General features: G+C 47.0%; 1 long non-coding RNA gene across 1 annotated transcript; it reads left to right on the top strand.

The window, feature by feature from the left end:
* Nucleotides 1-10,559: 10,559 nt before the first annotated feature.
* On the top strand, nt 10,560-18,089 carry LOC309862481. The gene is made up of 3 exons (XR_014310546.1): nt 10,560-11,344; nt 13,142-13,256; nt 17,965-18,089. It is a non-coding gene; the product is annotated as an uncharacterized lncRNA (long non-coding RNA).
* The last annotated feature ends 5,082 nt before the right edge of the window (nt 18,090-23,171 follow it).

Below are 23,171 nucleotides of genomic sequence, written 5' to 3'. Positions count from 1 at the left end.
AAAAGTCCCGTTTAGGAAGGGATAACCTCTCACAGGACATCCCCCCAACAGCTCTGACCCATGGGTTGAAAGTGTCAGGGAATTCAGCTAATGAATCTATCAATAATCAGACCTTAGCTGGAGTCCTCTATGCTCCACCTGGTTCCATTTGTATTTGTGGTGGACAGCGTTTCCAGGGGCATATGAATGTTTGCTGGTGAATCAGAGGACAACGCTTATTGGAACAATTAACTGTCCCCATTGACATGTATAATGAATCAGAAGCCATCCCATTGGTTCACCCCATTGAACCTCCATGGCTGTCATAAATGGGAACTTTCAAGAGGCATATATGACTCAGGGTTTGCCTCTGTAAGGAGAGACTTTCTTCCATGGATCAGAGTGAATACCAACAAATCCATGATCAGAAATCTCTCCCTGACGTTAGGAGAGCTAGCTGACTCTACAACCAAAGCAATTAAAGCACAACAATCATCACTTGACTCACTGACTACAGTAAGTTTAGATAATTGCATAACCTTTGACTATCTACCAGCTGAACAAGGAGACATTTGTGCAATGGTGAATTCCACCTGCTGCACATGGATAAAGACTCAGGGGAAGTAAAGATCTAGCTGCATAAAGTCAGTGAGTAAGCACTTTGACCACAAAGAACTCTGCCTAATGATCTATGAGCCTTTGATCTATTTAGGGGGCTACCTTCAGGTTTGGGCTCTTGGTTGAAGACTACTATGCAAACTGGGTCATTATTCTTCTTGTCTTATTTTATATAATCAATTTAAAACTTTTAACCTGTTGCCTCTCAAATCTCTACAGAACTGCAGAACACCTCATTCTTTTTTTTTTTTTTTTAAAGGTTTTATTTGTTTATTTGACAGAGAGAGAGAGTGATTACAAGTAGGGAGAGAGGCAGGCAGAGAGAGAGGGGGAAGCAGGCTCCCTGCTTAGCAGAGATCCCGATGTAGGGCTCGATCCCAGGACCCTGAGATCATGACATGAGCTGAAGGCAGAGGCTTAACCCACTGAGCCACCCAGGTGCCCCAGAGCACCTCATTCTTTATTTTATTTTTTTTAAAAAGATTTTATTTATTTATTTGAGAAGAGACAGTGAGAGAGAGCATGAGCGAGGAGAAGGTCAGAGAGTGAAGCAGACTCCCCATGGAGCTGAGAGCCCGATGTGGGACTCGATCCTGGGACTCCGGGATCACGACCTGAGCCGAAGGTCCAACCAACTGACTGAGCCACCCAGGCGTCCCCAGAACACTTCATTCTTGATCGGGAATGCATTTGAGGAGAATTCTCGATCAATTCAGGGAAGTGTGAAGGAGTGAAGGAACCCACATGAAAATGGAGCCTGGAGCCCCGAGTGGGGAGCCTTCAGGCACACAGCACTCACTGCAGACTGCCTGATCAACAAGAAAAAGAAAGATAATTCTTATCTTGAAAAGGGAGGACACTTCTGTCACAGGAATTTATCTCTTGCTTTTAAGAAATACAAGACCTCTCCCTGCCCCATCAGCAGGGCACTAACCATCACTTACGGCTAATGAGAAACCCCCATATCTTTAAACCATCATTGTTCTCCAGGGAACTTTTATTCAAAACAATCCTCCCCAATATCCTCCTAAAGCATAATAAAAGCTGACCTCTTGGTCTCTACCACTTGCCTGCGGTTTGCTATAGTTTGCTTGTCCTAAATTTCAATTCCTCCGCTATTCTCAAATAAACTCATCTGCCAGTAAAACAAGTGGTTTTTTTTTTAAACAACTGATTTTATTTTTCAGGTTGACATCCCCAAGAGCCTCTCCTCTGAGCCAGCCTCTCAAGACCAAATGCCTTGCTCTGGGTCTGGGCACCCGGGGCAGTCCAAGGGGTGTGGTGCTGGGACCAGGCACCATGCCTACGTAGACCACAGTGGGGAGGGGGCCCACCCCTGAAAATCACCTTCAGGTGGCAGCAGCAGATCAGCCACTATCAGTCCCCATTTAGACTTACTCTCTGAAGGGGTCCCAGGCTTGCCCACCAAATAGGAATCCTAGGTGTCCCTCAACAGATGATAGAAGCCCCAGCCAGCCCTCCTGGCCCTGCCCTGGCAAGGCAGCCCAGTAACACGCAGTCCAGTTTTCAAAGGGAATGTGTGAATTCATATAGTTTAGGACTTGGATAGAGGCAGGTGCCTTGTGTCAGCCACAGCCTCCCTGGATCCGTGCCCTTTTCCAGGCTGCTGGCTACCTTGGACTGTACTTGCTGAGCATGTGATGTTGGACCCCTTCAGCCAGCATGAAGCAGCTGGGACCCTCCAGGCCTAAACACCTGCATTGGTTCTGGCGAAGAGGGGCCCAGCCCCACAGATCACCCCAAAGTGGAAGCACTAATTGGCCATGATCTGTATCAATGTGTGCTTGCTTCCTGAAGGGGTCCTGCAGCATGGACTGCCGGGTCTCTCCTATCAGATGATAGATACTCAGGCCAGTCTGCCTGGGTCTGCTATGATGGGGAGGCCAGCAGTCTCCAGGTATCTCTCCAGAGGGAGTATGTACATTTCTGTTTGTTCGGTCTTAAAATGAGGCAGATGTCTTAGGTCCCGAAGATCCTACTGGCATGACCCGAACTCTCCCTATACTTGCCCTGTTTCAGCTGGCCAGCTTTTCTGACCTGCACAGGACCCACTCCAGGAGCCATCATTGGGCAGCTGGGGCTCTTGAGGCCTGTGGAGCAGGGGCTGTGCACCACAACCTGTGAAACCTCCAGGAAGCGGGAAGCCCATTCCCTGAAATCCTCCCGCAGCAGCAGCTTGGAAATAGCAACAGCCAGTTCACATCCAGCCTGGCTGCCTGATCAGGCCCTGGGCTTCTCCAGCAATCGCGGTCCCTGGGTGTTTCCTACTGAAGGCTACCTGGGCCAGTGTGCCAGTGTGCCCAACCCTGGCCTGGAAAGGAAGTGCAGATTCCTCTAGCTTGAACTTCAGAAGGAATAGCACATGTGTGGAGGTTCAGGCCTGGAACTAGGTAGATCTGCAGACACTCGGGAGTCCACTCTAGAGAGCTGTCTTCCCCTGTCTCTTACCTGAGTTCCAGATTCCTACTACCCTGAACTGTGCAGTCAGGACACGAACAACCCCGACTCCTTCAGCCAGCCTGACGCAGCTGGGGCACACCAGGCTGGTGGAATTGAGGCTTGAACCCAAACACCTGTTCAGTCCAGAGGGGCCCACTCCCAAACAGCACAGGGAGGCACCAACTTCCAACTGGCCACTATCAGTCCCCATCTGGACTTGCTGCCTGAGGGGTTCTGGGGCTTCTTCAGCCACCAGTGCTCCCTGGAGTCTCTTCCTAGATGGAACCCTGGCCAGGCTTCCCTGCCTGGTGACCTGCAAAGGCAGTCCAGCAAGACAAATCTCTACACTCGTGGGGAATCCTGCCCACTGGGTTGGCTAGGGATTGTCACCAAGGTCCACACTTCTCACTCAGCCTATCAAGATAACGGCACTATTCTAGGTCCCTGCTGACCCTAACATGGGCTATAGGTCCATGCTCAGCTTAACCCACTGAGCCAGTCTGAGGCAGCTGGGACTCCCTGAGCGACGGAAGCTGTGACCAGGCAAAATACCAGCATAGGCTACAGTGTAGAAAGGGGCCCGTCCCCGAAAATCATCCTGAGGTGGCAGCTGCAAAGGGGTTACATTCAGTCCTCATGTGGACTGCTGCCCTATGGTGTCCCGGGCTCTCCAGGAACCAAGCGTCCCAGATGTCCCCTAAGGGAGAAGAGATACGCCGTCCTGCCCTCAGCTCCTCCATGGCAAAGCATTTGAAAAACTTCAATCTCTGACTTTGGGGGAATATTCCATAGTGAATAGATAGGCCTTGCAGTTAGGCCAACACTTTGTACCACAAAGAGCCTGATGTGTGGCCAGGCACCAATGTTGCCCTATTACAGACAGAGGCAACTCTGCCCTCAGCAACTTACCCATGCTGGTAGGTAAGCGATCGGATGCCCCTGGACAGCCAGGCCCTCCAGACTGCAGTGTTCGGGCCTGTCCCCACCCACCAGCACTGCCTCAAGGGTGAAAATGCCCAGAAAACTGCACAGAGGCTGCTGCTGAAGAAGGAAGTCCATCCCCATGTGCTGTGAGCTTCTGCAGAAATGAAGGGCCCCTGCTCTCTGCTATTAAATGATACCGAGGCCAGCTCTCCAGGCCCAGCCCTGGAAACATCCAGTTGTTGAAACTCTGCTTCAGAAAGAATATGCGCGTTTGTGTAAAAAAAAAAAGCTTGGAATTATGCAGCTGCCAAGTACCCCAAATAGCCTATTCCTGTGACCTGGCCTCTCCCTACAGCTGCCACATTCCAGGTCCCTGGCTCTGGCCACCTGGGCAGCGCGCGCATGTGCAGTGTGCCCTCTCTCAGCCAGCTTTAGGCGGCTGCAGCTCTTCAGGCCAGTTAGGCTCAGGGCAGTCCCAAATCCTGCCCAGCTTCTGGGGAGGAAAACTTTCTGAGGTGGTGCTTTAAACTGGGAACAGTCAGCCCCAGACTTCAATCATCAAGGCTCCCAGGTATCGGTTAATCAACCATCCCTGTCTGCCCCGTCCCGGCAAGGCTATCCAGATGCCTCCAGCTCTCGTTTCAAGCAGAATATGCCCATTTGTGTCAATGAAAGCTTGGAATTAAGCAAATGCCAAGTACACCAAGCAACAAGCCCACACCTTTAAACCACTTCCCTAGACATTGTCCTGTTGCCAGGCTCTGCCTATACTCCTTAGGCAGTCCATCCATTGAAGTACACCCTGCGCCAGCCCTTTGAGGGCAGTCGGGGTCTTGGGAGACTGAGCAGCTCATTGGTTCCTGAACTGCGTGCCTGGGCTCAGAGCAGAGGAGCCCAGGCCTAAACATCTTTCTGAGGTGGCAGCTTGAGAGTCCCCATTTCCACTGACCGCCTGATGGGGTCCTGGCCTTCCCAGCGATCACTGTTCCCAGTGTCCCTTGTAGGAGGAGCCCCAGCAGCCCCACAGTCCCCAGCTGGGCAAGGCTGCCCACACTCCTCAAACTTCCCCGTCAGAAGGATCATGGATGTGAGTTTCTGTAGATTGGGGCTTGGAAGGAGGCAGATGCATGTACCCCTAACAGCCTGCTTCTGGGACCGTCCTCTCCAGATCCTGGTTTGTCCTTCTCCCCACTCCCCGAAGTGGCAGGTCGCACATGCGTAGTACACCTACCTTGGGCAGCTGGATCCCTTCAGTCCTGAGGTGGTTGGGTGGATCCCTAGCCTTCTGGGTGGAGAGATTCTACCCAGAAGAAACTCTCAAAGAGCTATAGTTAGTGTCCATTGGACCAGTTGCCTGATGGGGTCCCTGTACCCTATAGCCATCAAGGCTCCCAGGTGTCTTTTACTGAATGGTGCCCACCACCAGTCAGTTTGGCCTCACCAGATGCTGGAGCCATCTGTCCTCTCCAGGTGTCAGATGTCAGTATGTAGTGCAGTCCTGAGTAACCAAGGGGCAAGGCTGGGTGACTTGCAAAACATCCTTTGTGGGAATCTATAGACCCATTGCAGTGTTAATTTATGAGCTGGGTTTCTTTTGCCTTGGCTATTTAAAGCCATCAAAAAACAAAACAAAACAAAACAAAACAAAACAAAAACGAAGGCACCAGAGTTTTCTAATCCTGCCTTCCCTGATACGTCTCTATGACCTCCTTGATAGCATTTCCATTCCAGCTTTTCTTCTGAGAAGAAAAGGAATGGTAGATGATGCCCACAATCAGCCTGTGAGTCAATGGGTGACTTTGGGGAGTGACTCAAGGCTCCCAGGTGCCCAAGGATAAGGCCAACTATTTATGGGATACCATGGGGGGGGGCGGTTCCAGGAACTCATTCCCTCTAGTGGGGCTTTTTTTCTGAAAGCTTTTTTTCTGAAAGCTCCAAATTTGGTCAGATAAGGACTGTTCCTCCCACAACTGCTGGGCTGTGAGTAGAGCCCTCATTTCCTGCCTCTCTATAAGCCTCGTCAGCTGAGAGATTTGGAGCAAGTCAGGACTCATGTCACTGTTTTTGGACTTCCAGGGGGACTAGAGGGTGTACTGTAGCTTTGTAAGGAGAGCCATCTCAGTGGCTCCAGGAAGGACACATTTGCCTGGAAGAAGTCACACAAGAAAGGACTGACAATTTGCTGTCCACTTTGTGCAGCTCACACCACAGGCAGCTTCCTGGTGACTGCTAAATGAAGAGAGACTGTCGGGTGTACAAGCATTGTAAAACTGAGCTTGTAAGCCAACATTAATGATCCTTTTCTTTGCAATTTATTAGATGGTAGCGAGTCTGTTTTCTCAATGGTATTTTAGAAATAATTAAATGCATTTGAAATCTTTGATCAGTAGCAATAAAGGTGTGGAGAGGCAGCCTTGGAATATGATGGACACCATTATATCAGTCAGGTATAGTTGAGGACTTTGGATGTACTGTCCAGATGCCCTTTGGGGAACGAAGGACTTATTCCTTCAGATGCACAGAGCACTGTCAGTAGCTTTCCCAGGAAAGGGCTTTCACTCAAGAAAACTGCCTTGCCCAAGGTCATACCCCTTCCTGGAGCAACTGACCAAAACATCTGGTCAACCCAGAGGTATTTAAAACTCCTTGGCCCAACTTGGGACAGCTCCAAAACTGAGCCTTCATTGGAACTGCACCACAGCTCAGCTCAGCTTTCCCCTCTGCTGAGTTCAGCTCGCTTTCCATCCTGTCCACAGGCGTTGGTCCCCAGGACACTCCATAACAAACCTCCTACACACAATTCTGAGTCTGCTTCCTGGAGAACTTGGCGTGAGACACTACTACCACATACCCTACGCAACAAACCCTACAACTCAGTGGCTTAGAGCAAGCATTTTCCTCCTGCTTATAGGCCAGTGGGTCAGCAGGGGCAGCTCTGCTTCAAGAGCTGGCCATTTGGCCTTGGCTTTGGGTTCTGAGTTGGTTCAGGCCTGCTCTGTGTGTCCCTCACTTGTTCTTCTCAGGATTATGCATTCTTTCTGGCCCAGATCACAGGAGTGCAGAAATACAGGATGCTTTCTAAGACCTTGATTCCAAACTGGCTCTGTCCCTTTGCCCGCATGGCCATGGTCAAGTGTAACATCAATGGAGCAGGGGAATTAACTCTGCCCACAGTAGCCCCCTGTGAGGTCAGGCAGCACAGGAAGGCAGGCAAGGACCAAAAACAGGACTTCAATCTCCCCCGTCATTATTCTTTCTTTCATCTGCTCATGTGGTACTTGTGGAGCAGAAACCAGGCCCCAGGTGCCAGGTTTGGCTGGAGGTGCTAAGGCAGGAAGGATGGACAGGACAGTCTCCCTGCTCTCCGGATACTCAACAGTCTGGTGAGGGAGCCAATGATCAGTGCATTACAGGACTCAAACCTGCATTTTCAGCAGGTTTGTAGAGAACTTTGTGGGGAAGGGCCCTCTTCCAGATCACATTAGAGACCATGTTAGAACCCTACCCATATTGCCTCAGGTCCCTCTTTTCTCACCCCTGAAAGGCAACATCTTCCTCTTTGTCTGGGGGCTGCTGGCATCCACTGGCCTGTCTGGGGGTTGCTGGCATCCACTGGCCTGTGCCCCTGGCAAGATGGAATTCACACCCCTCTAGGGGTGCCCACTGGATCATCTGTGCAGTGTTAGAAATGCTCCAGCTCTCTCACTCATGGTTAAGACACTCTGGGTGTGACCTACACTGTCCCTGAGGTTCCCTGTGGGATGGGGCCAAATGGGAGCCTCTAGGGGACTTTGCCACCCCCTAGCATGGCCTCCTTCCTCCTTGGTCCCACTTCCACACTCCGGGTTTTTCTTTTTAATAAACTGCTTTCCCATGAATGCTTGTCATGGGGTAGGTAAACAAAGTGCACCCACTCACTTCCTTATCTGCTGGTTAGGCAAGGAGGGGAAGGCATTTGCTAGAGGTCGCATAGGGCAGAGGAAGCCCGGCACTCAGGCTGCAGAATCTCACCCCCTGCTGCTCCAACAGCTGGACTCCAATGGGAGTCCCCACTCCTACTGTCTTGGCAGTCCACTGGAATCACTGAGGCAGGAGTCAGAGTTTGAACTTGAAGCAAATCAAGCAAATCACCTAGAACAGCCCTCACCTGGACTCCTGATGCTCTGATAAGCTTTCATCTTGTTAAAATATCGGGCAGCCATTCAACTAACAGACATTTATAGAGCATCTGTTTGTGCCAGATAGTGTTCTGGGTGCTGGAGAATCAAGGAGAACACAACAACCCACATATCCACCTCTCACAAAGGAAAGAAAGAAACCAGAACACCAGTGAGCGAGAAATGCTAAGAAGAGAAGACACCAGGGACCAGGGGTTCAAGAGTGACGGAAGCTGCCATGTTGTAAAGGGGGTCAGAAAGGGGGCTCATGAGAAGGGGCTCCAACAGCATGAGGCCCCTGAGAGTGGTTTCTCTGGGTCCTCTCTCCCATGTCAGGAAAATGTGGCGGAATCAACAAGGCAATTGGGCAGATGGCGGGCACTCAGCGGACTGGTGGCCCTTCTCTGGGTCCACAGCAGGGGCTGCACTAATGAGAAGCCCAGTGGCTCCTGCTCCGAGCAGGCAAGGGGATGGTTGGAAGCAAGGGGCTGTGGCTTCCCACAGAGCATGTGGAGCTGGACCCCCTGGAATGGCCTTCTAGCCGCCCAAGGATGGCATCCGAGTTGTCCTCAACCCCTCAGAGAAGCCATTATCTTAAAAAGGAGAACTGGAGTTCCAGGCTAGGTATTCTCCCCCTGACTTCAGTTAGCATCCTGACCTCCAATGTCATATTTAGGGTGGGAATTTCCTGAAACGGCAACTATCTGAGAACCTTCTGGAATTCAGCTTATGCCTGCCAGATTTGCAGTCAGGCAGACATTGTCTCGACCCCATGTGGTGTGCTCTCGGGGGCCTCACAGACCCTCTCTGAGCTCAGACCTGAAAGATGAGTGCCCCAGGCAGAGTGAAGAGCCAGCACAAAGCCTCTAGGGCAGAAATGAGCTTGTGTTTAGGGAACATTGATGAAAAGGGGTAATAAAAGGCTATTCCCTCCTACAGCTGCTCTTAGGGTCAGTGTAAACAGCTTCACCCCCCACTCTCCCTGAGCCACCCATGACTCGCAAATAGGGCTTGTCGATTTGGAGGAAAAGGAAGTAATGCTACCCTGAGCAAGATTAGTGCCTCTGGGGTGGAGGCAGTTGCCCCTCCTAAGCAAGGGCCCCCCAACCTTCCCTGTTCTCTATACTGCTTTAATCCCCACTGAAATTGGCCTGGTGTATGTAGGGGGAACTTTAAAAAATACTTATTATTTTTTAAGATTTTATTTATTTATTTATTTGCCAGAGAGAGAGAGAGAGATCGTGCACAAGCAGGGGAAGTGGGAGGCAGAGGTGGAAAGCAGGTTCCACATTGATCAGGGAGCCCAATGCATGGCTCGATCCCAGGACCCTGGGACCATGACCTGAGCCGAAGGCAGACGCTTAACCCACTGAGACACCCAGGTGCCCCTAAAAATACTTAGTTTTAAGTTTTGCTCTGACAATAGCAGAGAAAATAAGTTGAGCCTATTTTCCAGAGGTAACCTTCCTAATTCTTGGGAAGAATTTAATTCCTATCTTTTTAATCATAATAATTATTTTCATATAGTTGAGAAATCATCATATATAATTTTTTTTCTCCTCCTACCAATTTGTTTGTTTCCTGGCCTGCCACTCCCTGTAAAAGGCACAACATATGGTGCAGGAATTTTCCTCCACTCAGGGTTTGGAAATCATTCAAAATGATTCTTTGGCCACAGTTGGCTGAAATGTGTGCTTTATTTTATGAAACCTGCTACTTAGAGTCAAGGGCCATAAAACTGAACATAGTCCAGGGAACAGACTGACTCCTGCAACAACCAATCTCTCTTTTCACAAGGGAACACTACAACCCAAACACATGCCCATCAAATCCAAAATGCCCATGGTAATTAGCCTCAGTCCTTCTCCCCTCTTTTTGCTTATTTGCCTATTTCCTGTTTTCTACAGCGAACAGGTAATACTTGTATAATAAAAAATTTTAAAAAACTCTGTAAACCAAAAATAAAAAGAACAAATAGAAGGCAAAGCATGTTATGTGTGGCGTGACCTGCTGTGTTGCAGAACAAGGACTTGGTCCAGTGAGCAAGCAAGCTGGGAAACACTGAGTTAAAGTTCACTGGACTTCGTCCCTTCAGGACTGCTCAGAGCCTTTGACACTGAGGAGTATCATGATCTTAAGAGCACGTGATAGCTAGCAATGTTATTAACCCTGTTCAATCTCTGAACCCCTCTTGGGAGCAGTATCTCTGCTCACCGGTTATCTGTGGGACACACTTCAGAAAACCCTATTCTGAAGCACAGGCTGAGTGCAGAATCAGAGAAATGCTCGAGAGTTATTCAGCCACATTCTAACGTGCTGGGCATAAGTTTAGTGGGGGAAATTTGGGACCCTGGCAGCGCTCAGACCAGGAACTCTGCTGGGGTCTCCCTGGTAATTAAGAAGTGTGGCTGCTTATGGGATTTATTATCAATGAAGAGATCTGGAAAATAGACATTCCTGGACATTTGCTTTGTAGGATTACTGAGCTTTTGGTTAATAAACAGAAGGCACATGCATTCCAGGGGCATAAAATATGCCTGCAAATGAAACACCCCAAAGGAAAATACAAGGAATAATGGGGAATATGTGCAACGGACAGGTCAATGGTACCCATACCCCATTGGCCTCAACATAGCAAGGGCTGGACCTCCATCTGCTTAAATCTGCATCTCGTCCCGAGGAGCTCCCAGGGCCACTGGAGCCTGCGATGGCAAGCAGGCCAGGGATGTATAAGAATTGATGCGGAGCAGCGTGCAAGCCAGGAGAGACTCCCCTGCCTCTCGGGCGGGATGGCCGCTGTGCGGAGTCCACACTGGCTGCCAGCTCCCCAGTGGCTGGATTTCCAGTTGCCCATAGCGACCTCCAGTTCGATACCACACCCGTCATTAGCTGCATTCCCGTCCCTGCCTCTCCTGCTCTAGGAAGACAAGCCTAAGTCCTGCAAGAATTTCCTTCCCGGCGAGATGATTACAAAGGAAACCCATTTTCCTGCGTTTCCGATATTCTTCAAGGAAGGTTTGCCTCCTCGGGCCGGCTGAGGACAGTTCCACCTTACTTCCGACAGGGGGCAGCATTTAGTTTTCTATCCGAGCGAGGTCTATTCCGGGGCTTGCTAACGACTCCGGCTCAAAATAAAGAAAAACAAATTGAAATGAGGATTTTAATCACTGTGAAGGGGAATGAAAGGCTGTGTCAGCGTTTCCATGGTAAGAGCCGCCTTTCTGGGATTTATCATCCCAGCTGTAAAAATCCTCTTTATGCTAGGATTTGGCAAGAGCAAGCCTTCAGTCACTTAAAACCTATATATTATTAAAGATTCTACTTTCAATCAAGTCGGAAACGTGACTCTGTAAAAATGGCACGGAATGCTCCTCTGCCCTTTGCGGCTGCCAACTGTGCCCGCTGCGTCCTTCCTGCCAAATCCGCTCAGCACGGGGTCCTGGCAGCCGCAATGGCGCAGCCCCTGGACCTTGCCAGGAGCGCTTTGCATTCTGGAAATGGTCACACAGAGGAGAAAGCCTTGACTTTGTGGAGACAAAGTGGTGGTATTGGTGAGGTTCCGGGTGTGGGGTGTAGGGGGGCTGTTCTCTGAACACTGGTAGGCTTGCCCCCCTCCCGCACCCCAGGTCCCAGGGTCAGCCGGGGGAAGGACGGGAGGTGTCCAACCACACAGCACCCCGGGCTCCTGGGCTCTTGAGGCTGAGGCCCCCATGACATCATAGTGGAAGAGTCTCAGACTGAGTTAACCTTGGACTCATTCTGATTTTAGCTTGCGGTGTGAGCGCTGGTGATAGGACGAGAGCACAGAGCAGCTAGATCACATTATGGGCCCAAAGAGGAGGCAGTTTGTGTAAAACTGGGCCCAGTCTGAACTGTGTTGCATCACATCAGCCACCTCTGCTTGATCTCAAATAAGAACGAATTTACTGAAACTTTAGTGTGTCCTTTATTTGAAACAGGGGTGGGGACTTGGGGGGTGGTGAGCAGAGGGCTCTTCATCATGAAAGAGAAAAAATAAGAGCAGAACAGTTACTTTTTATGATCTGAAATGATCTTTTTTAATCTTTTATTTTTTTTTTATTAACATATAATGTATTATTAGCCCCAAGGGTACAGGTCTGGGAATCACCAGGTTTCCACACTTCACAGCACTCACCATAGCACATACCCTCCTGGATGTCCAAAACCCAGCCACCCTCTCCCTACCCCTTCCCCCCACCCCTTCCCCCCAGCAACCCTCAGTAAGTCTTGTGACATTAAGAGTCTCTTATGGTTTGTCTCCCTCCTGATCCCATTTTGTTTCATGAAATGATTTTTTTTTAATTAAGATTTTATTTTTCATTTACCAGAGAGAGAGAGAATACAATCAAGGGGAGCAGCAGGCAGAGGGAGGTGAGCAGTGAGCCCCACGCTGGACTCCATCCCAGGACCCTGGGATCATGACCTGGGCTGAAAGCACAGAGTTAACTGACTGAGCCACCCAGGTGCCCCTGAAATGCATTCTTTGTGCCAGCTGGTGTTTAACATGTTTGAAGCATTAGCAATTTAATCCCCCCCTCCTGGCAGAGAAAGTGGTAGGTACTGTTATTTCAATTTTAAAAATGAACAAATGGCGTTCAGAGGTTGGGAAACTCACCGCTCATAGAGTCCCAAGGTGAGTAGGTGGCAGAGCGGGTGTTCGAAGTTCGGTCAGTAAGCTCTGGGTATTGCACTGGAGAGAGGCCCTAAGCCCCCTCCCTTGAAACAGGACAGAAGCAAGACACTGAGATCCCATGGCTCGTCTCCTTGGCCCTTCTCCTTACCCTTCCCTGGGTGGCCTGGCCCAGAGCTTGTTAGGCCCCAGCCCAGCAGATTTCCTGACCATGGCTGCAGAGGGCAGGGCTGGGGGCAATGGCAGAACTCTAAAGGCACAGATTTGTTTTCAACACTAACATCTCTTAAATGCTTTCTGCCCCCCAGGCACAGTCGTGGGTGCTCTATGTAATATGTTGTCTCATTCACAGGTGCTCCCAGCAGCCGCCTGAGAAAGCTACTGGTATTGCCCCCATTGTATAGGTGAAGAAACTGAGGAAGAGAGAAACTGAATCCTGTGCAAGGTCACATGCAAGCCAGTAGAAGGTGGGGAGGGGATTCTGACCCAGGCAGCTTGACTCCCAAACCAGGCACTGCTGCAGGGGTTGGGGGAGGGGAATGTCCCTAGGCTCAGAGTGTTCAGGCAAAGCCTGCATGTTCTCTGGAATCCTAATCCTAAGTAGGCTAGGCTGGACAGGGCTTCAAGCCAGCTGGTCAAGCAAGCTTATCTTCACGTTGACCAAGCTGGTTCTACAATAGCTGAGGTGGCCGCCTTAGGATGTCATCCTCCCCTCCAAGGGGAGAGCCAAAAGGGCACCCAAGTCCCATTCTGCAGGAGGCAGGGCATCATGACGGAGCCTCACACTGAGCAGGTGAGTCAGGGTCCTGCACTTTGTCCCCATGGTGACTCAGGGCCAGAGCTGTGCCTGGGCAGGGCCCCTGCAGGCTGTCCCGTGTCCCTTAGCTCTTCCAGGTTCCACACTCCCTCATCTCTCAGTTCGGAGAAGGAAAGAGATAACAATAGCTTGGAGTAGGGCAGTCAGAATCCCTGGTTCTAAAGTGCATTCTGAAGCAGAAAAACTCATTCTTGTTAGGATAAGAGTATCATCCATGCTGTGCCAGGAAACCTGGACTGGGTGAGCAGCCATCCAGGGCAGGGGCGCCCCTGCTGCTCAGGCCGCAGTACCCCGCCGCACTAAGGAATTTTGGTGAGGATTCTCCCACTTCGGCGCTGGTCTAGGATGGTTCTCCACTGGCGCTTACCAATATTGGCTTACAATATTGGCTTCCATGGGATGGAACCTTCCGAAGAGTCCAGGCCTGACACTGGGGCTGGGGGAGGGGGGAGAGGGGAGAGGAAGGGGCAATAATGAGAACAGAAGAAGAGCAAAAATTGGGAATGAAAGTGAGACTTTACTACTGGCTTTACAAAAACAAGGGTTTTTAAGGAATTGCTATGAACAATGGGATGCCTGCAAATTAGATAACCTACATGAAATGAATGAATTCCTAGAAAGGCAAAAACTATAAAAATGGACTCGGGAAGAAATAAACATTCTCAACAGACTTAAACTGAATGGAGAGCCTGGATCAGAGAGACTGAAAATCTCCCTCAAAGAGAGGCCCAGGCCCATATGTCTTCATTAGTGAATGACACCAAATATTTAAAGAATAAAAATTAATGCTTCACAGAGTCTTTCAAAAACTAGAAGAAGAAGGAGTACTTCATAACTCATTAAATGAGGCCAGTATTAACCTGATACCAAAACCCTCTAATACAGATTCCGTGTAGTGCCCATCAGAACGCCAGCTTGCTTTTTCCAGAACTTGACAGACTGATCCTAAAAATCATATGGAAATACAAGGAACACAGAAGAGCCATAACAATCCTGAATAAGAAGAAAAAGCTGGGGGAATCACACATTCTTGTTTCAAAACTTACTATAAGGCTACAGTTGGGGCATCTGGGTGACTCAGTCAGTTAAGCATCTTCCTTTGGCTCAGGTCATGGTCCCAAGGTCCTGGAGTTGAGCCCCACACTGGTTCCCCTGCTCAGCGAGGAATCTACTTCTCTCTCTGTTCCTCCTTCCCATGTTCTCTATCACTCTCTCTCTCTCAAATAAATAAATAAAACTTTTAAAATATACAAGTAAAGCCGTAAGCATTAAGCCAGCATGGTATTATCATAAGAATAGACCATTAGATCCATAAAATGGAATCTACAGTCTAGAGATAAGCTCTTACCCTTATGCTCAATCGATTTTCAACAAGGGTGCTGTGACAGTTCAGTGGGTAGGAATAGTCTTTTCAACACACCGTGCCAGCACAGCTGGAGAGCCCCATGGAAAAGAATGAGTGTGGATCTGTACCTCACATTTTACACATTATTCAAAATGAATAATAGACCTAAATGTAAGAGCCAAAACTACAAAAATCTTAGAAGAAAGCATAGAACTAGTTCTTTGTGACTTTGGATTAAATAATGGTTTCTTGTGCGTGACACAAAAAAATGACAGTTCATGAAAGTGAAGACAGGTCAGTTGGGCTTCACCAAGATCAAAACTTTTTGCAGCAACTGGTACTTTTACAAAATGAGAAGACAACCCACAGAATAGGAAACAAATTTGCCAATCGTATATCTGATAAGGGACTCATATCCTGACTACATATCAACTCTTACAACTTGATAATCAAAAGACAACCTAACTTGAAAATAAGCAAAGATCTGAAAAGACATTTCCCCAAAAGAGGCAAATAGCTAATAAGCACACAAAAACATGTTCCATAGCTCAGTCATCCTTAGCCATTGGAGAAATGTAAATCAAAACCATCATGATGTCACTTTGCATCCACTAGGATGGCTATAATCAAAAGGACAGACAACAGGTGTTGGTGAAGATGTGGAGAAACTTGAACCCTCCTATGCTGCCAATGGGCATGTCAAATAGGGTGGCCATTTTGGAAAACAATTGGCAGTCTCTCAAAAAGTTAAACATATTGTTTCTAGAGGCCCAGCCAATCTACCTCTCAGAGAATAAATAAAAACATATGTTCATATAAATATCTGTTCACAACTTCTCATAACAGCATTATTTATCACAGTCAAACTTGAAAAAATCCAAGTATCTATCAATTGATGAATGGAATACAATGGAATATTACTTGTCAATGAAAAGAGAATACTGTACTTACTCATGGTACAACGTGGACGAACTTGGAATACTTTAGGTTAAGTGAAAGAAGGCAGACACAAAAGGCAATAGACTGTATGTACTCTATTTATAAGAAATATCCAGAATAGGCAAATCCACAGAGACAGAAAGCAGGAGAGTGTCTGCCAGAACTGAACTGGAAGAGGCGGAGGGATGGGGAGCGACTGCTAATGGGCATGGGGTTTCTCTCTGGGATGATGAAAATGTTCTAAAATTAGATACTGGTGATGGTTGCACACTCTGAATATAAACTAAACTGACAAAACTGGGCACTTGAAGTGGACAGTTTATGGCATGTAAGGGTCAATAAAGCTGTTAAAATTCTAGGGGATGGGGCGCCTGGGTGGCTCAGTGGGTTAAGCCGCTGCCTTCGGCTCGGGTCATGATCTCAGGGTCCTGGGATCGAGTCCCGCATCGGGCTCTCTGCTCAGCGGGGAGCCTGCTTCTCTCTCTCTCTCTCTCTCTCTCTCTCTGCCAGCCTCTCTACCTACCTGTGATCTCTCTCTGTCAAATGAATAAATAAAATCTTTAAAAAAAAAATAAAAATAAAAATAAAATTCTAGGCGATTAGTTTCAGCTATTATGATAAAAGAATACAGTGGATTCCTTGGTAACTCCTTAATGCAGGGTATATACATTGATATGGAAAGTTCTCCATAATTTAGTAAAGAGGGGGAAGCAGGTTATGATTCATGACAACATGACCTCAGTTTTATAGAAATAAACAAAACACATATGTGCTCCTGTGTGTGTGTGTGTGTGTGTGTGTGTGTGTAAAATAAGATTTGGAAGGATATATATGAGAAGAGTGATTTTTACTGAGTACCATATCATAAACTACTCTTTTTCAATTTTTTATTTAAAATTTTTATTTAAAATTTGAAAAAGTAATAAAATCCCATGGCATAAAAGTCAAAAGCTCTAAAAGATTATCTAGCGAAAATCTTCAAACCACCCCATTCTCCTTCTAGGTAGCAACTAATATTACCAGTCACCCGAATGTCCTTTTGGGAGAGTGTGGCCCACATAGGGCCTGTTGCGAACACTGCTTAACACCTTCCTGTACTAACTTCACTGTGAATCTTGTCCATGCAGAGTTATAACAGGAGTCCTCGCTCTTCTCTTTATGGTTTAGTAGCTCTCCATTCTGCAGGTGGGCTGTTGAAAGATCACAGTCATGCATTTCTTGTTTCTGCACATAACAGGTATTTGACTTGGAATCAGAAAGAGACTAGACTATTTCTCCCAAAGAAGTGCATGTACTGGGGATTCAGATCTAAGAAGAGTGGGTGGGGTCTGGTAGGGGGGTTGCATGTGGAGCCCAAGAACCCTAGCCCTGAGAGCAGAAGGAGAACAGAGAGAAGGGGCGCCCTCTGCCACCGGGGAGGGCCCCAGGAGAGATGCTGGGACTGAGCCAGGAGTCCCTATAGCATTTAAGAATCACTCCTCCTTCCTTTTCCCAGCCAATCCCACCAGATAAGTGGAAAATTCAAGATCTGCTGGGGTATGAGACCAGCATCACGTCCCCAGGGCTGCTCTTGCTTTGGCTGCTCCAGTAATCTCTCCCTGCTTCCCCACCTCCAGTCCAGCTCTAAATAGGACTTTCTGCCCTTGAGCACAGACTGAGGGGCTTGAGAGCCCTCTGGGAACTTTATCTTATACTCTTTCAAGAGCTTCTTCGGTCGTTAAACCTCCACCAAGCAGAAACTTGGGAAGTTGCCTGGCTTTTTGATTCCAGCTTCCCCCTTCCGCACTATGTGACCTGAGCCAGTACCCAGTCTTTCTGCGGCTTGGTCTCTTATCTCACAGCAAGTGGACGGGGGAAGATTTAGCCACCTTTGTTGTCTTCCTGGCACCGAGGGAGGGCTCCCAGATGGCGCTCCATGTGTTGGCTGCCCACAGCCCTTCAGGGAGCAGAGAGAAAGGCCAATTGTGTGGAGGGAGGAGCTAAAGGGATGGGGAGGCAAAGAGCCCCTCAGTGAATGACCTCTTCCTTCATCTTCATCTGTTTTCCCTGTCCTTCTTGCCCTGTGTTTGTTCAGCTTCTGGAAAGCATTTCTACTGGCCCTCTCTGGTTGCATCCAGCCCCTCTGAGGCCAGAAAGAGGAAGAGAGAGACTCTCGTAAAGGCTATTCTTACTGTGTGAAGAAGGCCCACTCCTGGTCAAGTTCATGCCCAGCACTCTGGGTTTTTGTTTTTGTTTTTGTTTTTAATTTGCTTACTGCTTACTGGATGAAAACAAAAATAATAGGTCTTGTGGTTGCCCTACCACTTTCCTGTTATTTCTTCACATGAGATCTCCCCTTCCTCACCCCCCCCCCCCTCCACCGCTTGGCCTCAGCTCAGTCAGCTTTAGGAAACTTTCACGGTGCCGTTCCTGGCCCACCACTTCCTGGGTTCTGCAAGTGCAAACTTCTTTCTCTCTTTGTCATTGAGCTTGTATATTTGTAAATATTCTTATCCTCTATGCTTCCTGACACCTATCCCTGAGGACACTGACTTCAGAGGTTCTAACAAGAGCTACCTCCAGCCCTTCCTGTGGGCTGGGCATGAGCACCAAGCTCCTGGCATCCTGGGCCTGGACCAGCATGTGGCCGTAGTGAGAGCCCAGCCTGCATCGCTGGGGCAGGTTTGCCGACAGTTTCTGATTAATAAGTTGTCAAAATGAAAAAGGAGTCATCAGACCCAATATCCCAGCTGAGGAAGAAATTCAACTTCTGGAAGTTGGCCCAGAATAAAGACCAGGTATTTTCTTCCACAGGAATTCACACTTGACCAAGTTCAGAAGGAGGAATTGTCTTGTAGAGGCTCAGTCTGGATCTGGAGACAGGGCCTCAAGACCCGTCATTAGAATGAAAACAACCCAAGTATGCACAGGGATTTTCACTGGGGCATCTCTAAGAGCTTTACAAATAACAGCAAATCTTCACAGAAGAGAGGCGGGCAGATAGGAAGGGATAGGAAAGAGGCTTCTCTCTTTGAAGATGGAGGTACCAAGCCAAGAAATGATTTATCTGAGAGTGTGAAATGCCAATGACCAAGAAAGGGAATGCTTTTCCAAGCACCTGATTGGACGCACAACTATTTGATGCCTACCAATTACTTATTTGAAATAATGCTGACTAACAGCATCTATCAAGCACCTTTTATAGGCTGGGCCCTGGGGACGGTAGTTTGCATAATTCATCCTCATCGTATTCTTAAATGTTAGTACCATTACTGTGCCCGTTTTACCAAGGAGATTCAGAGAGTTTCCCTGACTCACTTAGGTTACATGACTGGCAAGGGAAGGAGCTAAGACCATAACCAAGCTCCCTCTCTGCCAGAGCTAGTCCCTTCCTCTGTCCTACTTCTCATTCTAGTATGCTGTTGTCAATATGTTAACAACCTCAAAAATGTCCCTGCTCTTTGATCCAACAATCCCATGTCTGGTAAACTTTTCATATGTAATAATTCTGAATGTGGGGTAAGTGTCCTACAGTTCAGGATGCTAAGGACACACTACTGTGTACCCGTCTTCTCCCCTAAATCCCACTGAAATTATAGAATAAATACAGAAATAAAAGTAAAGTCCTAGTGGTTGCGGAGGGTTAGGAGGAGTGGGGACATTGTTCAGAAGAGGAATTTTCTGGAAAATATAAGATTGATGATGAGTTGAAGGGGAAGCTGTAATGCTTCAGAGCTGAATGCACAACATCACAGTGACTTCTCCCTGGAGAGTTTCAGAAGGAGGGCAACAAACACTGGGTGCACAAGTGAGCAGGCAATGGATGGGAGGGCGGTTGAGCTAGCTCCTTCCCACTGTCCACCATCTGTTCCCCTGCACACACACAGTCACCTGAGGCCAGCTCTTGTGTCCCAGACTGCACTCCTGGCCAGCCAAATGGGATTCTCATGGGGGTAAAGAAGTGCCCTTCAGCCACCACCCAGATGGTCTGCCCAGATGTTCATCTACAAGTATCAACAGACAGCCAAGAATTGCCAGACATTTCCAAAAAGCCAAAAATCTGAAAGAAGTGCAAAAATAGAACTGACTCCAAGAAAACAGAATTAATACCTACAACAGAAGAAAGCTTTAACCAAAATGAATATCCTTGAAAGAGATAAGTGACTATCCTATCCATTTAAAAAAATAAAATAAAGCCTCTATAAAAATATACCAATTTCTTGGAAATTTACACAGGCTAAATAGACAAATGAAAACCAAAGTGGTAAATTGGGAGTTCAAGCTAAGGGATTTTCCAAAAATGTGTCAGAAAAAAAAAAAAGAGGTGCCATCATTTACTAAGTTATGGGGTATGAAGTATAGAATTAGACATTGATACATCTTTCTTATGGGAGTTCCAGAGGAAACTCAGAGAACACAGAGAATGGATAGAAGGAAATAAAAAAAGATACAGTAGAAGAAAATGTCCCAGTGCTGAAGAAACACTTTAGGTAGAAAAGGACCCAGAGAGAACTGAGCAAGAATAAAGCAAGTTTCTAAAACTCGGTTTTCAAAAAAAGGCAATGAATCTCCTAGAAAATGGATTCAGAGCATAGATAATTCACAGAAGATACATATCATCAGGGAATTATGAGTACTTTATACCCATGAAACTGACATACATGAAAGGCCACAATATCCTGTGTTGATGATATGATAAATCAGCAATTTCACAAATGTCATTTATTATAGCCTGCCAGAGGGCATCTTGGCAGAAGCTGTGAAAACCTTAAATGTAATTCAACACTTACATTTCTAGGAATCCATTCTTTAAAAAAAAAAAAAACTTCATTTATTTATTTTAGAGAGACAGAGAGAACATGTGTGAGTAGGAAGAGAGGGAGAGGGAGAGGGAATCTAAAGCTGACTCTGTGCTGAGCATGGAGCCCAACACAGGGCTTGATCTCATGACCCTGGGATCATGACCTGAGCTGAAATCAAGAGTAGGATGCTTAACTGACTGAGCCACTCAGGCACCCCTTTAGGAATCCATTTGGTAGAAATTTTCACCCATATCCACCAAGACTATAGATAAAGATGTTCATTGGGACATTGTTTGTAACTGTGACAATTGGAAATCATGTAAGTGTTGATTAACAGAAACATAAATTACAGTGTGTGAGTGTGTACATTATGCATGTGTGCACTCATCATGGAGTTCCATGCAGCCACCTGAGAGGATGAGGAGGTAGATATTTGCGCTCTGATAGAAGATGATTTCCCAGTGAAAAACTATCAGCATTGAGATTATGGGGCTACTTTCTTCTTGCCAGGGTTTCTTCAGCTCAGGGAAGAAGCTTCCCTTGACTATTCCTTGATTATTTCATTTCTTCCTCCTTATCAGATAAATGCTCAAACTTTGAGGACTGTCTCTCTTAATTTTGCCCTCATATCTGCCACATCTTTGCTTATTTCTGTGCCCTTTTTAATAGAAACCTCAACCAGATTTTACAAGAAGTAACTTGTTCTTCAGTTGTTCCATTCTCAACTACTGAGTTTAAAATAATTTTTAATTTTTAATAGTCAAACTTTTATTTCCACTTTGTTTCAATTTTCATATCGACCTGGTCTTCAATTGCTGCAATGTTCTCTTCAATTCTTTCAGGGATAGTAATTGCATTTGCAATTAATATTAATATTAATATTAATAAAGTCTCCTTACATTTGCTTTGTTAATTTTGTTTCCTGGGAATTTGGGTCCAACTACCTGTAGGGCCTGAAGCCTATCTTTTGTGATGCTGGCTCTTAAATACTTTGCTTTCCTGCTTCTGCCTGCCCTCGCATCAGCAAGCAATATAAATTTTGATGATCCAAGAGTTGTCTAGGGTGTGGGGATTTGGATTCTCTGCACACTTCTGTATAAGTTGATAGCCATTTGGAGGATGATTTGAAAATACCTTTAAAATCTAAATGTGTATGACTTTTTTTTCTTTTTAAGTAGGCTCCATGCCCAGCATGGAGACTAACATGTGGTTTAAACTCATAACCCTGAAATCAATACCTGAGCTGAGATCAAGAGTTGGGCACTTAACCAACTAAGTCACGGTGAGACTCCCCTAAATGTATAATCTTTGATTTAATCATTCCTCTTTCAGTTTTGGAACTCTAGAGAAATACCCATGTACATAGAGTTGTTTACTGCAACTTTGTTTGCAGATGTGAAAATAAAATAACCAAAGAAATCTACACACAAAATCGGTGTTTCCACAGGTACTTACATGTGTGAATAAATGCATAAAAAACAGTGAAGGTCAAGGACCAAACTGATACTAGCTCTTATCCCTGTGTAGCTACTGAGATTGAGTGACATTGGGGTTTATTGTTTACCTATTATAAGAACATATTAACAAACAAATGGCCGAGATAGCTCTGAACAGGCTCCCAGGACAGGCATCAGCTCCAGGTTCTTGCCTAGAAGACAAGTCCCCAGGGTCTGGCTTGAGTTCAGTGTAGGGGGGGAAGGTGTGGTGTCCCCACAGAGGATGTGATCACAGAGGACATAGGCATCAAGCAGGAGCTCTTTCCCAAAGCCCCATTTTTACCAGGGACATTTTAACTTATTTATGGGGATACCTGAGAAATAGTTCCCACAATTCTTATCTTTCATGATAATCTGTAGAAAAGGGACTCCATAGTCAACTAGCTAGGGCAATGTTCTATGCTGTTCTTGGTTTGGAACCCTCTAGGGAGTTTCACAGGTGAAATCTGAAACCAGTCACATATGGAGGGCAGGGAGACATAAAGAAGGAGGCCAGCCACCCCAGGTTGGGAGGTGGCAGTTTTAATAAGCAAAGGGAATTTAGATATGAGGCTAGTCTTGGGGGGGGGCAGCAAGATCAGTGGATCACCACATTCACCTACCACATTGTAAAAGTTTACATATAGAGAGGCTACGTGGGCTCATTCACATATACCATGCAGGCATTCTCAGCACTGCATCACATCTCAAGGCTGTGTGTTTGGAGCAGACTCTGGTAGCTGGAAAGGCAAGGGGACCCCACTTTCCAAAGACAGGGAAGAGGTGAGGACTTCCAAGTGCCTATGTCCAGCTCACAGATCATCTGGTTGTCATGTCTTTGCAAAGACCTGTCCCAGCTACTGTAGACATTAGGCTATTAGAAGCTCTGCAGCCATAGTTCAGACATCTGTGAACTTAATGCTCCCCAAACTTATTTAACTCTGGGACTACCCCACCTTTTCTATAGTAATAGCAATTGATATCTTGGAAACCCACTTTCATTAATAATGTGTGCCTCTTCCCAT

The sequence above is a fragment of the Mustela nivalis genome, assembly GCF_964662115.1.
Source record: "Mustela nivalis genome assembly, chromosome: 1".
NCBI lineage: Eukaryota > Metazoa > Chordata > Mammalia > Carnivora > Mustelidae > Mustela > Mustela nivalis.
Note: the sequence above shows the minus strand (reverse complement) of the source record. Positions and strands in the feature narration are given on the sequence as shown.